Below are 16,746 nucleotides of genomic sequence, written 5' to 3' on the forward strand. Positions count from 1 at the left end.
CGATATTTTGGTCCCATTGACTTGCATTGGGATCGGGTATCGGTATCGGCGATATCCGATATTTTTTGAATATCGGCCGATCCAAACCGATACCGATACTTTCCGATATCGGAAGGTATCGCTCAACACTACTAATAAAAGAGAAGTGCTGAGGGAGGGGTGGGCGCTTAGTTCTGTATGAGGTCTCACTTGTTGCTTTAAGGTCTTTAATGAAGATTTTAAAGCACAAACACACAGATGGAGGGGTCTTTTCCTATGAGAGGTCTGCAATGCTGAGTATGTTGCGGGGCTGCATCACTGCGGCCTGGCATCGCTATACCTTGCTGGGGCGGTTCATCTTTGAAGCAGGAAACAGATAAGACATTACAGGGATGTACAAGAGGCTGATGTGTCTGCTTGCTGTAAACCATACCGGCATCTCCATTATGTCAGCAAAACTCCAGCTGCCAACATGCAGTGCGTGATGGATTTGAAAGAAGGGACTTTTCAGAGGTAAAAGTCATGTTTTAAAGAGTAAGCGTCATTTTCATTTTATAAATCAATGGTACACATGGAAATAAGCAACTTTGTAATACATCTGTTAGGTCTCGAGTTCCCGCTTCTGCACAGGGGGAATCTCGAGCCATCTCCGCTGCGGTTTCCCATTCTTATCCAGCCGCAGTGGAGTCTGCTCAGCAAGGACGTCGGTCCCAGCGTCTTGCTCAGTCTCACTCTGTACAGAGAGTTACTGCTGCTTCTTCAGCTTCTGCCATTAAAGCCAGTGCTGGTCAGCAGCGAGCGGACTTCTCTGGGACTAAGTCCTTGTCTGCACACACTGAGCATGCCCAGGGCAAGATCTCCCGTTGGAGATCGAGGGTCATGTGCTCAGGCTCTGCAGCACATTCCATTGGTCCTCTTGGCAGGTCTTGGAAGGGCAAAGTTTCTGTGGCCACTTCCTGTGCTGCAACTATATAAACTGCACATGACCGCACGGCCATGCGCTAGTGTACAATTGTTAATGTGTGTATGTTGTGAGTGAAAGTCGTTCTTTAAATAACCCTCCCTATTGAATGTCTGTTTGCGGAAGGTATATGTTTGCTGTCTAGCGCCTGACTTATCCTACAGCACTAATCACACATTACAGCATCCAGTTGCTGTGACCGCCTCTGTGCTTTCCTTACCCAAGCCTGGGTGGTTAGTGGCGTTCGTCAGTGCGGCACCACATGCACTCTTGTGCTTTAATATTATTATTTAGTTTCCTTACACACCCAGTTGCGGTGTTGTGCCAGCAAGTGTCTAATCGGACTTCAATCCTAGTTGGGGTTGAGTTCGCTGACTACTAGCTCGCGCTCTATGTGCGGTACCGCGGTCCTGTGACGCAACAGGATTGCTTCCTTCACGCTGGGTGAAGTTTAACCCACGTGTGTATACTTATGAGTACCTCCATATAGTCCGTCATTACTTGGCAGCAGGTTCCATCTCTGCACGGTGGACCCCGGGCTGCGAACGCACCATACTCTATCTGTCTTATCATTTGGTGCATTCCGCTAGCCCTAACATTACACTAGCGCCAGGGTCTGGCTAGTAATGACGGACAAACAGCAATCCTTGCAGTATATCCAGCAGCTGGAGGGTAGGTTGGCGGCTCTTGAGAGCGCAACCTCAGCTGTGGATGTTACCGCAGTTGCTGTACAGGCTGCTAGCGTGGCTGCAGCAACCCTGTCCATTGCCACCCCTGCTCCGACATTTTCTCGCCTCCCGCTGCCAGAAAAATTTTCTGGTGATAGCAAATTTTGTAGGGGATTTGTGAGTCAGTGCTCTATTCACCTCGAGCTCCTGGCTGCGTGTTTTCCCACAGAGCGGGCTAAGGTGGGATTTATAGTGTCTCTCTTGTCGGACAGGGCGTTGGAATGGGCTACGCCGCTGTGGGAGCGTGGCGATCATGTGGTGCAGAGTGCTCCGCTGTTTCTGAGCACTCTGAAACAGGTCTTTTTAGGACCTCAAGTCACCCATGATACTGCGCTCCAACTGCTGGCATTAACTCAGGGTGAGTCCTTGGTCAGTCATTTTGCCGTCCAATTCCGCACTTTAGCTTCTGAGCTGGATTGGTCGGATAAAGCTCTTATCCCCATATTTTGGAGGGGCCTGGCTGACCACGTTAAGGACGCTCTGGCCACTAGGGAGATTCCTGCCACACTGGAGGAGTTAATAACTGTCTCCACTCGAATTGACCTCCGTTTTAACGAGCGGAGGTTAGAGCGAGCCCAGTGTAGGCAGTGGTTTCGGCTGGCTCCTACCTTCACCAAACCTGGTTCCTGAGTCACATGAGGCCAGGGAAGTGTCACAAGCGGGATCTAAGTCTCGGACCGCTTGTGCACTCAAGGTCTGTCATGTTTGCCAGCAGTCAGGACATCTAGCCACCAGATGTTCTCAGCGGTCGAGGAAACGTCAGCGTCTAGTGGTAGTAGGTGGAGGTACACTAGACACGGCGACGTTTGCCTCTAAATTGTCCTTTAAGGGGACAATTACTATAGGCTCATTTTCCCACTCGGTAGAGCTCTGCGTGGATTCTGGGGCGGAGGGCAATTTTATGTCTTCTGCCTTCGCCCAACGTCACACAATACCCCTGGTTATGCTAGCTAAACCAGTAACGGTAGGAGTGGTGAATGGGTCGACACTGCCCTCACAGATAACACACCAGACCATCCCTTTTACTCTGTCCATGTCGCCATCTCATCAGGAGATTATATCTCTGCTCGTCATTCCTGAGGGAATTGATGAGGTCCTGTTGGGAATACCTTGGCTACGGTACCACTCTCCTCATATCGAGTGGTCCTCTGGCAGAATCCTGGGATGGGGTGAATCTTGTGGGGGTAGGTGTCAGAGGGAGTGCGTTCAGGTTGCTACTACAGAGGTACCCGCAGATCTTTCCTCTCTCCCCAAGCAGTATTGGTCTTATGCAGACGTGTTCTCCAAAAAGGCGGCGGAGATCCTTCCGCCCCATCGCCCCTATGACTGTCCTATTGATCTCTTGCCTGGTGCTGAGCCTCCCCGGGGTCGAGTCTATCCGCTATCTCTCCCGGAGACGGAGGCCATGTCACAGTACATCCAGGAAAATCTGGCAAGAGGATTCATTAGGAAGTCAGTGTCACCTGCTGGGGCAGGGTTCTTCTCCGTGCAGAAGAATGGGGAATTACATCCATGCATAGACTACAGGGGTCTTAACGCCATCACCGTTAAAAATAAGTATCCTTTGCCCTTGATATCTGAGCTCTTCGATAGGCTTCGGGGAGCAAGGGTATTTACTAAACTAGATCTGCGGGGTGCTTACAACCTGATTCGCATCCGTGAGGGGGACGAATGGAAGACGGCTTTTAACACCAGGGATGGGCACTATGAATATCTGGTGATGCCCTTCGGGCTCTGTAATGCCCCAGCCGTTTTCCAAGACTTTGTGAACGATATCTTCCGGGATATGCTTTCCACCTCGGTCGTAGTCTATCTGGATGATATTCTCATCTACTCTCCAGATATTGACTCCCACCGGAGAGATGTTTGCAAAGTCTTCGACCTCCTACGGGCAAACTCCCTCTATGCCAAGTTGGAGAAGTGTATGTTTGAGCAGGAGTCCTTACCTTTCCTAGGCTACATCATCTCTGCCCAGGGATTGGCTATGGATCCTGCCAAACTACAGGCTGTGATGGACTGGCAGGAACCCCATTCTCTTAAAGCGGTGCAGCGCTTTATGGGGTTCATTAATTATTATCGCCAGTTCATTCCGCACTTCTCAACTTTGGTAGCTCCCTTGGTTGCCCTCACCAAGAAGGGGGCGAATCCCAAATTGTGGTCTGAGGAGGTCTCCAAGGCCTTTAACTCTATAAAGTCACACTTCGCTAGCGCTCCCATCCTACATCACCCCGATGTTGATAAGCCATTTATCATGGAGGTGGATGCCTCTTCTGTTGGTGCTGGAGCAGTCCTCTTCCAAAAGGATGCTCAGGGTCGGAAGCATCCTTGCTTCTTTTTCTCCAAGACCTTCTCACCAGCAGAGAGGAATTATTCCATCGGGGACAGGGAGTTGCTAGCCATGAAGTTAGCTTTCTCGGAGTGGAGACATCTTTTGGAGGGAGCACGTTTTCCCTTCCAAGTCTTCACAGACCATAAAAATTTGGTGTACCTGCAGACAGCCCAGCGGTTGAATTCTCGCCAGGCCAGATGGTCCTTATTCTTCTCCCGGTTTCATTTCACCCTCCATTTTCTTTCTGGGGAGAAGAACATTCGGGCAGACGCTCTCTCTCGCTCCGTTGTGTCATCTGCGGAGGAGGAGCCTCGGCTTATTGTCCCCACCGAGAGCTTGAGAACTGTGGCCCCGGTTTCGCTAGAGTCTGTGCCCCCGGGCAAGACTTTTGTTCCATCCAGTTTGCGACCGGAGGTTCTCTCTTGGGCACACTCGTCCAGGGTGGGAGGACATTTTGGTACCAAAAGGACATCTGAGTTACTGACGAGGACATACTGGTGGCCGCATATGGCTCGTGATGTCGCAGAGTATGTTCGGGCGTGTGTCTCTTGCGCCAAGAACAAGACTCCTCGGCAACGGCCAGCTGGTTTGCTTTATCCTCTGCCGGTGGCGGACAGGCCCTGGGAGATGGTCGGGATGGACTTTGTGGTGGGCTTACCCAAGTCTCGTAACTGCACCATTATCTGGGTGATCACCGACCATTTTTCCAAAATGGTGCACTTGGTGCCTCTTCCACGGCTACCTTCTGCACGGGCGTTGGCTGTCTTGTTCGTCAAGCATATCTTTCGCCTACACGGTATGCCAGACAAAATTGTTAGTGACCGGGGTCCCCAGTTTGCGTCTCGATTCTGGAGAGAGCTTTGTCGTCTGCTCAGTATTGAGTTGAATCTCTCTTCGGCATATCATCCCGAGACGAATGGGTTGGTAGAGAGGGCCAACCAGACCTTGGTCACATATTTACGACATTTTGTTTCTGCCAGGCAGGATGACTGGGCATCCTTGCTACCGTGGGCAGAGTTTGCACTTAACAATGCCGTAGCTGACTCCACCGGTCAGACTCCATTCCTCCTAAATTACGGCCAGCATCCGCGTGTTCCTGTGCCCATGCCTGTGTCTTCTGCTGACTCTAGGGTGGCAGACTGGGCTGTGGAGGCTCGGGACATTTGGGACCGCATGCAGGATGCCATTTGGGCCTCCAAGGAGAGAATGAGGTCCTTCGCCGATGTTCATCGGCGCCCCGCTCCGACCTTTGCTCCTGGCGACTTGGTGTGGCTCTCCGCCCGTAACATCAGGCTGCGAGTTGAGTCCACTAAGTTTGCTCCTCGCTACTTGGGTCCCTTCAAGGTTCTCGAACGGGTTAATCCTGTGGTCTACCGTTTGGCTCTTCCTCCACGCTTGGGTATCACCGACACCTTTCATGTGTCCCTCTTGAAACCCGTATACATGTCCCGGTTTTCCGAGTCATCTGCCGGGACATCGGGTTCGTCTACGGACGATTACGAGGTGAACGCTATTTTGGGGTGCAAGGTGGTACGCGGCAAAAAGTTCTATCTGGTGGATTGGAAGGGTTATGGCCCAGAGGACAGGTCATGGGAGCCTGCTGAAAACATTCGGGCCCCACAGCTCATTGCTGCCTTCAAGCGTAGCGAGGCCCAAGGAGGGGGGGGGCATGTTAGGTCTCGAGTTCCCGCTTCTGCACAGGGGGAATCTTGAGCCATCTCCGCTGCGGTCTCCCATTTTTATCCAGCCGCAGTGAAGTCTGCTCAGCAGGGACATCGGTCCCAGCGTCTTGCTCAGTCTCACTCTGTACAGAGAGTTACTGCTGCTTCTTCAGCTTCTGCCATTAAAGCCAGTGCTGGTCAGCAGCGAGCGGACTTCTCTGGGACTAAGTCCTTGTCTGCACACACTGAGCATGCCCAGGGCAAGATCTCCCGTTGGAGATCGAGGGTCATGTGCTCAGGCTCTGCAGCACATTCCATTGGTCCTCTTGGCAGGTCTTGGAAGGGCAAAGTTTCTGTGGCCACTTCCTGTGCTGCAACTATATAAACTGCGCATGACCGCATGGCCATGCGCTAGTGTACAATTGTTAATGTGTGTATGTTGTGAGTGAAAGTCGTTCTTTAAATAACCCTCCCTATTGAATGTCTGTTTGCGGAAGGTATATGTTTGCTGTCTAGCGCCTGACTTATCCTACAGCACTAATCACACATTACAGCATCCAGTTGCTGTGACCGCCAGTACGGCGCCGTGCACTTCCTCTGTGCTTTCCTTACCCAAGCCTGGGTGGTTAGTGGCGTTCGTCAGTGCGGCACCACATGCACTCTTGTGCTTTAATATTATTATTTAGTTTCCTTACACACCCAGTTGCGGTGTTGTGCCAGCAAGTGTCTAATCGGACTTCAATCCTAGTTGGGGTTGAGTTCGCTGACTACTTGCTCACGCTCTATGTGCGGTACCGTGGTCCTGTGACGCAACAGGATCGCTTCCTTCACGCTGGGTGAAGTTTAACCCACGTGTGTATACTTATGAGTACCTCCATATAGTCCGTCATTACTTGGCAGCAGGTTCCATCTCTGCACGGTGGACCCCGGGCTGCGAACGCACCATACTCTATCTGTCTTATTATTTGGTGCGTTCCGCTAGCCCTAGCAACATCTTAGGCCAGCGTCACACTCAGCACAGGTATATACGGTCCGTTTTTTACAGCCGTAATACGCACAAAAATAGTGATCCGTATGTCATCTGTAGGCAGGGTGTGTCAGCGTATTTTGCACATGTCATCCTCCGTATGTAATCCGTATGGCATGCGTACCCGGAGATTTCCTCTCAGGCTTGCAAAACGGACATACAATGGGTATACTAAGCTGCTCCACCAATCGTCAAGGTATACCCATATAGAGCAGTCCTAACTAATGTATATAATCCCTATCTGATGTATTTAAAACTTGATAATCTGTATGGTACCAATATAAGCAGAGTTCAGAGAGGAAATATCCATGTGGACATGCTGGAAGGAACAGCTTAAGTGCAAATGACCCACAAAGGAGTGGTGGACCCCCAGTCTTGTAGAAACAAGAGAATAATTATAGAACCAGAAACACATGGGCTACTTGCACATTGAACAAGTCTGTAAGAACATGTTCACCCCACCAAGAAACTTGAAGGCACAAAAAAGCACAGTGAGGACAAAAATACTCTGTTGTAAAAAATCACAGCAATAAGCAAGTGCTAGTCAAAAGATGGAAAAAAAACAGGGTATTTAGTTGATACGTTTTTTTGCAAAAAACTTATACTAAGCTGCTCCACCAATCGTCACGGTATACCCATATACAGCAGTCCTAACTAATGTATATAATCCCTATCTGATGTATTTAAAACCTGATCATCAGTATAGTACCTGTATAAGCAGAGTTCAGAGAGGAAATATCCATGTGGACATGCTGGATGGAACAGCTTAAGTGACATTTAGGTGACATTAAGCCGGGTTAATAATGGAGAGGCGTTAATAGGATGCCTATCCATTATTAACCCTACAGTAGTGAAAGAGTTAAAAAAAAAATAAAGATACAGCCAGAAAAAAGTATTTTAATATTCTTCATTTAACCATACTTACCATACTTCAGTGCCTGCAAAAAACGTAAAATAATAAACCGTATACTACCGCCGTAGTCCAATTAATAACTAGTGTCCCTCGACAATCACCCCTATAGAAAAGTGACATCTGGTGATGTCACTGCTCTATAGGACCTTCAGTGACACACTGACAGAAGATAATAGCTCCTGCAGTGCATCACTGAGAGGTTACTATAGTTCACTGGTCTCACTTCATGGCAAAAGCTGCGTGGGAACTTTCTCACACAGCAATGCCAAAAGTGATACTAGGGATTTTTTTTATAACAGCGGCGGAGGAATACAGTGCGGAAGGATATCTTCCTCCCATCATTGTATTCCTGGAGCCCCTAGAGAGCGGTCGCATCAGCTGATGCTGCTGTTCTCCACGGGAGATCGTCATGGGACACTCGTGGATTTCTGCAGATCAGGGAGTATATTGGTTGTTTGTTATTTAAATATTTTTTACAGATGACACTGGCTTTGGGGAACAAAGTGACAAGTGATGGTGAGTATTACTCTGTTATATGTACTGTATGTCTATATGTATGTAATGTATGAATGTATTGTATGTAGTATGTATGTAGTATGTTGTATGTATGTAGTATGTATGTATTATGCATGTTGTATGTATGCATGTAGTATGTATGTAGTATGTTGTATGTATGTATGTAAGTAGTATGCATGTAGTATGTTGTATGTGTGCATGTATGTAGTATGCATGTAGTATGTATGTTGTATGTATGTGGTATGTTGAATGCATGTTGTATGTATGTAGTATGTTGTATGTATGTATGTAGTATACATGTATGTAGTATATAGTATGTTGTATGTATAGAACCAAAAACACATGGGCTACTTGCATAGTGAACAAGTCTGTAGAAACCTGTTCACACCACCAAAGAACTTGAAGACACAAAAACGCACAGAGAGGTCAAAAATACTCTGTTGTAAAAAAGTCACAGTAAATAAGCAAGTGCTAGTCAAAAAATGAAAAAAATACAGGGTATTAAGTTAATACGACACTACCTGTATAAGCAGGGTTCAGAGAAAAAAAATATACATGTGGACATGCAGGATGGAACCCTGCTTATACAGGTACTATACAGATGATCAGGTTTTTAAATACATCAGATAGGGATTTTGTACATTAGATAGGACTGCTCTATTACGGGTATACCTTGGCGATTGGTGGAGCAGCTTAACATACATTTTTTTGCAAAAAAACGTATTAACTAAATACCCGGTATTTTTTTCATTTTTTGACTAGCACTTGCTTATTTACTGTGACTTTTTTACAACAGAGTATTTTTGACCTCTCTGTGCTTTTTTGTGTCTTATAATAATAATAATAATAATTTTATTTATATAGCGCCAACATATTCCGCAGCGCTTTACAAATTATAGAGGGGACTTGTACAGACAATAGACATTACAGCATAACAGAAATACAGTTCAAAACAGATACCAGGAGGAGTGAGGGCCCTGCTCGCAAGCTTACAAACTATGGGGAAAAGGGGAGACACGAGAGGTGGATGGTAACAATTGCTTTAGTTATTCGGACCAGCTATAGTGTAAGGCTCAGGTGTTCATGTAAAGCTGCATGAACCAGTTACCTGCCTAAGTATGTAGCAGTACAGACACAGAGGGCTAATACTGATAAAGTGTATGAGAACATGATGCGAGGAACCTTTTTTTTTTTTTTTTTTTTATTATAAATGGGCCACACAGGGATCGTTAGGTTAATGCATTGAGGCGGTAGGCCAGTCTGAACAAATGAGTTTTTAGGGCACGCTTAAAACTGTGGGGATTGGGGATTAATCGTATTAACCTAGGTAGTGCATTCCAAAGAATCGGCGCAGCACGTGTAAAGTCTTGGAGACGGGAGTGGGAGGTTCTGATTATTGAGGATGCTAACCTGAGGTCATTAGCGGAGCGGAGGGCACGGGTAGGGTGGTAGACTGAGACCAGGGAGGAGATGTAGGGTGGTGCTGAGCCATGGAGTGCTTTGTGGATGAGGGTAGTAGTTTTGTACTGGATTCTGGAGTGGATGGGTAGCCAGTGTAATGACTGGCACAGGGTAGAGGCATCGGTGTAACGGTTGGTGAGGAATATGATCCTGGCTGCAGCATTCAGGACAGATTGGAGCGGGGAGAGTTTTGCAAGAGGGAGACCGATTAGTAGAGAATTACAATAGTCCAGACGAGAATGAATAAGTGAAACAGTCAGAGTTTTTGCAGAGTCGAAATTAAGAAAAGGGCGAATTCTAGAAATGTTTTTGAGATGCAGGTAAGAAGAGCGAGCCAGTGATCGGATGTAGGGGGTGAATGAAAGGTCAGAATCAAGGATGACCCCAAGGCAGCGGGCATGTTGCTTTGGAGTAATGGTGGAACCGCACACGGAGATGGCAATGTCAGGCAAAGGTAGGTTAGTAGAGGGAGAGAACACGAGGAGTTCAGTTTTTGACAGGTTTAGTTTCAGATAGAGGGAGGACATGATGTTAGAGACAGCGGTAAGACAATCACTGGTGTTTTCTAAAAAGGTCGGTGTGATATCGGGAGCAGAAGTGTATAATTGGGTGTCGTCAGCATAGAGATGGTACTGGAAACCAAATCTACTGATTGTTTGTCCAATAGGGGCAGTATACAACGAGAAGAGTAGGGGGCCTAGGACTGATCCTTGAGGAACCCCAACAGTAAGGGGAAGGTGAGAGGAGGAGGAACCAGCAAAACATACAGTGAAGGATCGGTCAGAGAGATAGGAGGAGAACCAGGAGAGAACGGTGTCCTTGAGGCCGATGGAGCGGAGCATAGTGAGGAGGAGCTGATGATCCACAGTGTCGAATGCTGCAGAGAGATCCAAGAGAATTAGCATGGAGTAGTGACCATTAGATTTAGCTGTTAGTAGGTCATTAGAGACTTTAATGAGGGCAGTTTCAGTAGAGTGTAAAGAGCGGAAGCCAGATTGAAGAGGGTCGAGAAAAGAGTTATCTGAGAGATAGCGGGTAAGACGGGAGTGGACCAGGCGTTCGAGGAGTTTAGAGATGAAGGGAAGATTAGAGACAGGTCTATAATTAGCGGCACAGTTTTGATCGAGGGATGGTTTTTTAAGTAATGGATGTATGATGGCATGCTTAAATGAGGAGGGAAAAATACCGGAAGTGAGGGAAAGGTTGAATATTTTTGTTAGGTGAGAGGTGATAGTCGGGGAAAGGGACTGGAGGAGATGTGACGGAATGGGGTCACTGGTGCAAGTGGTCGGGCGAGAAGATGCAAGGAGCCTGCTTACTTCTTCTTCTGTAACTGCTTCAAAGTCAGAGAGTGAACTAGATGCAGTGGGGGAGGGAGGACAGTGCATGGTATGAAGAGATTGGGAGATGATTTCCTGTCGAATGTGGTCAATTTTTTCTTTGAAGTAATTGGCCAGATCGTCAGCACGGAGATCCGTGGTTGGGGCCTGCTCTCTTGGGTTGAGTAGGGACTGGAACGTGTCAAAGAGACGTTTAGGGTTATTGGACAGGGAGGTGATGAGGGTGTTGAAGTAGGTTTGTTTGGAGAGGTGAAGGGCAGAATTGTATGTCTTTAGCATGAACTTATAATGGATGAAATCTTCGGGTAGATTAGATTTTCTCCACAGACGTTCTGCGCACCTGGAGCACCGCTGTAGGAAACGTGTTTGCAGCGTGTGCCACGGTTGTTGCCGTCTGTGCCGAGTTGTTTTATGTATAGGAGGAGCAGCTTCATCCAGAGCACTTTGCAGGGTTTCATTGTAATGCTTCAATGCAGAATCAGGACATGAGATGGAGGAAATAGGGGCCAATGAGGACTGCAAGTTCATCATAAGTTTCTGGGTGTTAATGGCCTGTATGTTTCTATAGGTGTGGAAAGTGGGGGTGACCTGAGCGGGATGGCAGTTCTTGATAGAGAATGAAAGAAGGTTGTGGTCAGAGAGCGGGAGAGGGGAGTTTGTGAAGTCATCCACTGAGCAAAGTCGGGAGAAGACCAAGTCAAGGGAGTTTCCATCTTCATGTGTTGGAGAGTTAGTATGCTGCGAGAGGCCAAAAGAGGAGGATAGAGATAAAAGGTGAGAAGCAGATGGGGAGAGGGGAGAGGCAATGGGGATGTTGAAATCACCCATGATAAGGGTGGGGGTGTCACAGGAGAGAAAGTGTGGAAGCCAGGTGGCAAAGTGATCCAGGAACTGATGAGAGGGGCCGGGAGGACGATACACCACCGCCACTCGCATGGAGAAGGGGACGTAGAGTCTGACCACATGGACCTCAAAGGAAGGGAAGACAAGTGAGGGTACTTGGGGGATAACTTGGAAAGTACATTTGGGTGAAAGGAGCAGACCAACGCCTCCACCTGCTCTGTTGTCTGATCTTGGGGTATGAGAAAAGTGTAGTCCACCATATGAAAGAGCAGCAGCAGCGGTGGTGTCTGACTGCTGGATCCAGGTTTCAGTTAGAGCCAGGAGATTAAGAGAATTAGAAAGGAAGAAGTCATGAATGAAGGAGAGTTTATTACACACAGAGCGAGAATTCCAAAGGGCACAATTGAAAGAGACAGCAGGCATGCAGGGAATATTAATAAGGTTAGAGGGGTTTCTGGGTGTAGCAATTGGGAGGTTTGACTGGCTATAACATGGGGGGCCGGGGTTTGGAGATATGTCTCCAGCGACTAGGAGAAGGAGGATCGAAAGAGTGAGCAGATGGTTAAGTGATTTGTGAGAGCGTCTCTTGTGTTGGATGTTGGGACTGAATGGATCTGTGCTGTTAAGCAATGTGAACAGAGCATGAGTGCTATACATAGGAGAGGCAAGGACAGAGGGGCCGATATGGATGGAGTGTAGAGAGTTAATGCGAGGGCGGTGAATGTGAGTGAATGCAGCAGCCAGAATATAGATTATACAAATAAATATGGTGAGTATTTGTGCTGTTTCAAGTGAATATGGATTAGATTTAGTTTTTCTTACCTGTCTCCTGCCCTGTCTAACTGCCATGTTATAACTGCCGAGTACTTAGAAAAAAAAGTACTTTGAATAAAAAATACACGAATAACAGTGCACGAATGCATCCCCAAGCTACATCTACATTTATAGAAGGCTAGCCCTTAGATCTCTTTTTTTTTTTTTTTTTTTTGTGTTAAAGCTCGTTAGCAATCAATCTAACTCAGTTGAGACAACAGGACACAATAAATGTAGTGATCAGATAAACAAATGTCCAGGTCTACATGGATCATAAAGCACTTTGAAACAGTTATGTGATCTCTCTGAGTAAGGACATGCAAAAGTGAGTTAAATATCTATAAACACAAACAAAGGCATAATAGGATGACTAACATATATAGATACATGCAGGATTCAATGCCGAAGATAGAATAACTCAGATACCATCCAAGCTGCTTGCTGTCAGGGACTGGAGCAATAGACATGCAGGATATTTCAGCTCAGAGAATGAATCATATGTTTACCATCCAAGCTGCTTGCTGTCAGGGACTGGAGCAATAGACATGCAGGATATTTCAGCTCAGAGAATGAATCATATGTTTACCTGTATGAAGAGAGAAGAGAAGAGATGCTTGATTATATTCTGCCATGTTATAACTGCCGAGTACTTAGAAAAAAAAGTACTTTGAATAAAAAATACACGAATAACAGTGCACGAATGCACCCCTGCATTCTTCAAGTTCTTTGGTGGTGTGAACAGGTTTCTACAGATTTGTTCACTATGCAAGTAGCCCATGTGTTTTTGGTTCTATAATTGTTCTCTTGTTTCTACAAGACTGGGGAGTCCACCACTCCTCTGTGGGTCATTTGCATTGTAGCAGTTCCATCCTGCATGTCCACATGTATATTTTTTCTCTCTGAACCATGCTTATACAGGTACTATACAGATGATCAGGTTTTTAAATACATCAGATAGGGATTTTGTACATTAGATAGGACTGCTCTATTACGAGTATACCTTGGCGATTGGTGGAGCAGCTTAACATACTTTTATTTGCAAAAAAACGTATTAACTAAATACCCTGTATTTTTTTTTCATTTTTTGACTAGCACTTGCTTATTTACTGTGACTTTTTTACAACAGAGTATTTTTGACCTCTCTGTGCGTTTTTGTGTCTTTATGTTGTATGTATGTAGTATGTATGTTGTTTGTATGTAGTATATATGTTGTATGTAGGTTGTATGTTTGTATGCAGTATGTATGTAGTATGTTGTATGTATGTTGTATGTATGTATGTAAATAGTATGCATGTAGTATGTTGTATGTATGTAGTATGTATGTAGTATGTTATATGTATGTAGTATGTATGTTTGTGGTTTTTTTTACATTCAACACATTAGCTGGATGATGAGACTACTACTGTCATTGACTAATGTGTCAATCACTGTCATTCTAGCAGGCATAGCCCGATGAGACTTGTTGTCCCATCGGACAATGCCTGCACAAAGACACAAAGACCCCCGGCAGGCCCTCACAGACCCCCGAGAGGTCCGCACAGACCCCCGAGAGGCCCGCACAGACCCCCGAGAGGCCCATACAGACCCCAGCAGGCCCACACAGGCCTCTAAGAGGTCCGCACAGGCCCCAGCAGGCCCACACAGACCCTCGAAATGCCTGTATCGGCCCCGGCAGGCCCACACAGACCCCCAAGATGCCCGTACAAGCCCCGGCAGGCCCGCACAGACCCTCGAGAGGCCCGTACAGACCATGCCCGCACACACAGACACGCACACTGTCCGCCCACGCACCTCCCACACTCTTCCCCCCCTCCCGAACTGGATGTAAAAGGAAAGAAAGGGTTTATTTTCATTCCGTTATTTGTGTCCCATTGACTTGCATAGGTTTCCGGTATCAGAATCGGCGATACCCGATATTTTTTGGGTATCGGTCCGATCCAATCCCGTCCGATATTTCCGGATATCGGAAGGTATCAATCAACACTAGTAGTGAATGTGGCAGAAGCAATTTCTTTGAGAATTTTGGAAAAAATTTTAGACCAGCTAATGCACCAGCACAACAGTCCAAGCTCGACATGTGGTGAACTAATGGAGAGAATGGTGCAGGAGTTTCTAGAACTCAATATTAATACTATCAGGGAGGGTTTGGACCCTTCCATATTTTGGTCTTAAAAATGGATGAGTGGCCTGAGGTCACCTCTCATGCCTTGGAGAATTTATCATGCCTGGCAGTCTGCGTTCTCTCAGAACGTATCTTCAGCGCTGCTGGTGGTGTTCTGACAGATTAGTGCAGCCGGATGTCACATGTAAGTGTAGACCGCCTAACTTTTTTCAAGATGAACAAGTCATGGATCTCCATAGACTTTTGCACCCCAATCTCAGACTGTACAGACTAGGCATTGTTTAGTGTGCTGCATTAGTCTTGCGTAAATGCAGTCTGTGATATCTTTAATGGGGCTTCTGTACCTGCTATTGCTGCTGCAGATGTTACCACTAATTTGTGGAAATGTGAACAGTCCTGGTTGGGTTCCCATCTGTTTGGTTGGCTGTAGTGGAAGACATGTCTGTCCCTATTATACTATTTCTGCTCTCGTGAAATTAATGCCACTTCAGTGGTGACAGGCCCTAATTATTTTAAATTTGAAGACTCCTGAATGGCTCTCCATCTGCTGGGTTGGCTGTAATGGAATACACATGGTGTATGTATTTGATTCTTTTTCTGACATGCAGGACCTTATCATACTTTGTGGTCCCTTCATTTAGCATGGCTGCATTGGGTAAAGGCTGTTTAGGCATTGTTTTTTATTTGCCTGTGGGGTCCATTGTTTTCTATTGATACCTGTAGGGCTATATGGTACTGTGATATTAGCAGGTCTACACTTAATTGCTCATATTGTTGAGTTGTTTTGATCTGTGAACCATGTATATATAATAAATTGTTTCTGTATACTAAGCACATTGTACATGGTTATACCACAGGCCATTATATTGTATTGTATGACCATGCTGGAGTAGTTGGGGATGTGGGTTGTCACTCTTTTCCTACATTATTATATTAGGATATGACTTGTGTACAAGATTTGTGCTGTTATTTCACTTTTAATGTTTTTATCCATTTTCTGTGTGATGTATCTTTTTGTGTGTTGCATTTTTTTTTGTAAAAAGCTTAATAATAAAAGATTTTGTATTTTTTATATATGGTTGTGGTGCTCCCTTCCGTGTGGACTTGATCTTTCTCTATGTGTTTAGTTGCTATGTTTCCAAGTCCACGGTGAGCCCCAACAGTTATATATTCAGCGGTGCCCTCCGCCCTCACGAATTTATATGCTGTAATGGAAGAGATGTCGCTCCCCATTATACTATTTCTACTCTCGTGAATTTGATGCCACTTTGGTGGTGCCTGCCTCTAATTTTTGGAAATGTGGAAAGTCCTGAATGGGTCTCTCCATCTTCTGGGCTGGCTGTAGTAGAAGAGATGTTGCTCCTCGTTATACTGTTTATGCTCTGGTGACATTGAAGAAGCGAGAAATGAAATGGCGCCCATCGGGTGTGAGGGAAGCACAGACAGCTTCACAGATTACAGCACCATTCTTCCATAGGTAACAATTACAGGCCCATTTGCTCTCTATTGCACTTATAAGTTGGGCATTTTGGTGTAAAATGATAGGACCGTCCTTGGAGTGCCTTTTGCGGTGGTATCACATTTGCGCAGAGCAGAGAGAGACTGACTGCATTTGGTACATTGTAGCCTCTGCTTTGTTGTGCCTCCTTTATAGCACCTTAAACGGGAAGCAGCATTACATGTTTTTTCATAGTACCGTCTCTTAGCCCACTAGCACTGTTGGCACTTTTACATTGCATAATATGGACAATTTCATTGGTAGCTTATTAGGGTATGTGTTCACATTCAAGATTGCATCAGGATTTGATCAGGATTTGACGCAGTTAAAGTCAGCACCATATCTGCACCTGAGGTCACTGGCAGGTCACCTTCATTTTTGACGCGTTTTTCATGCGTTTTTTGACGTGTTTTTTTCATGCCGATTTGTGTGTGCTTTTGTAAGCTCAATAAAGATATACAAAAAAAAGGGTGATGTCATTTCTTGTCCAACCTCTTCATTTACATACTCCATTGAAGAATAATGTTTACACACACACAGACAGATACACTGTGT

The 16,746-nt window shown here is 46.1% G+C and overlaps 1 long non-coding RNA gene across 1 annotated transcript in view; it reads left to right on the forward strand.

Annotated features, from left to right (window-relative positions):
• Window positions 1-259: 259 nt before the first annotated feature.
• Window positions 260-16,746, forward strand: part of LOC138680911 (uncharacterized) — a 72,450-nt gene continuing 55,963 nt past the window's right edge. The window contains exon 1 of the long non-coding RNA XR_011321832.1: window positions 260-492. This is a non-coding gene — a long non-coding RNA (uncharacterized lncRNA). The remainder of the gene's footprint in view (window positions 493-16,746) is intronic.

Source organism: Ranitomeya imitator, chromosome 5 (genome assembly GCF_032444005.1).
Source record: "Ranitomeya imitator isolate aRanImi1 chromosome 5, aRanImi1.pri, whole genome shotgun sequence".
Taxonomy (NCBI): domain Eukaryota; kingdom Metazoa; phylum Chordata; class Amphibia; order Anura; family Dendrobatidae; genus Ranitomeya; species Ranitomeya imitator.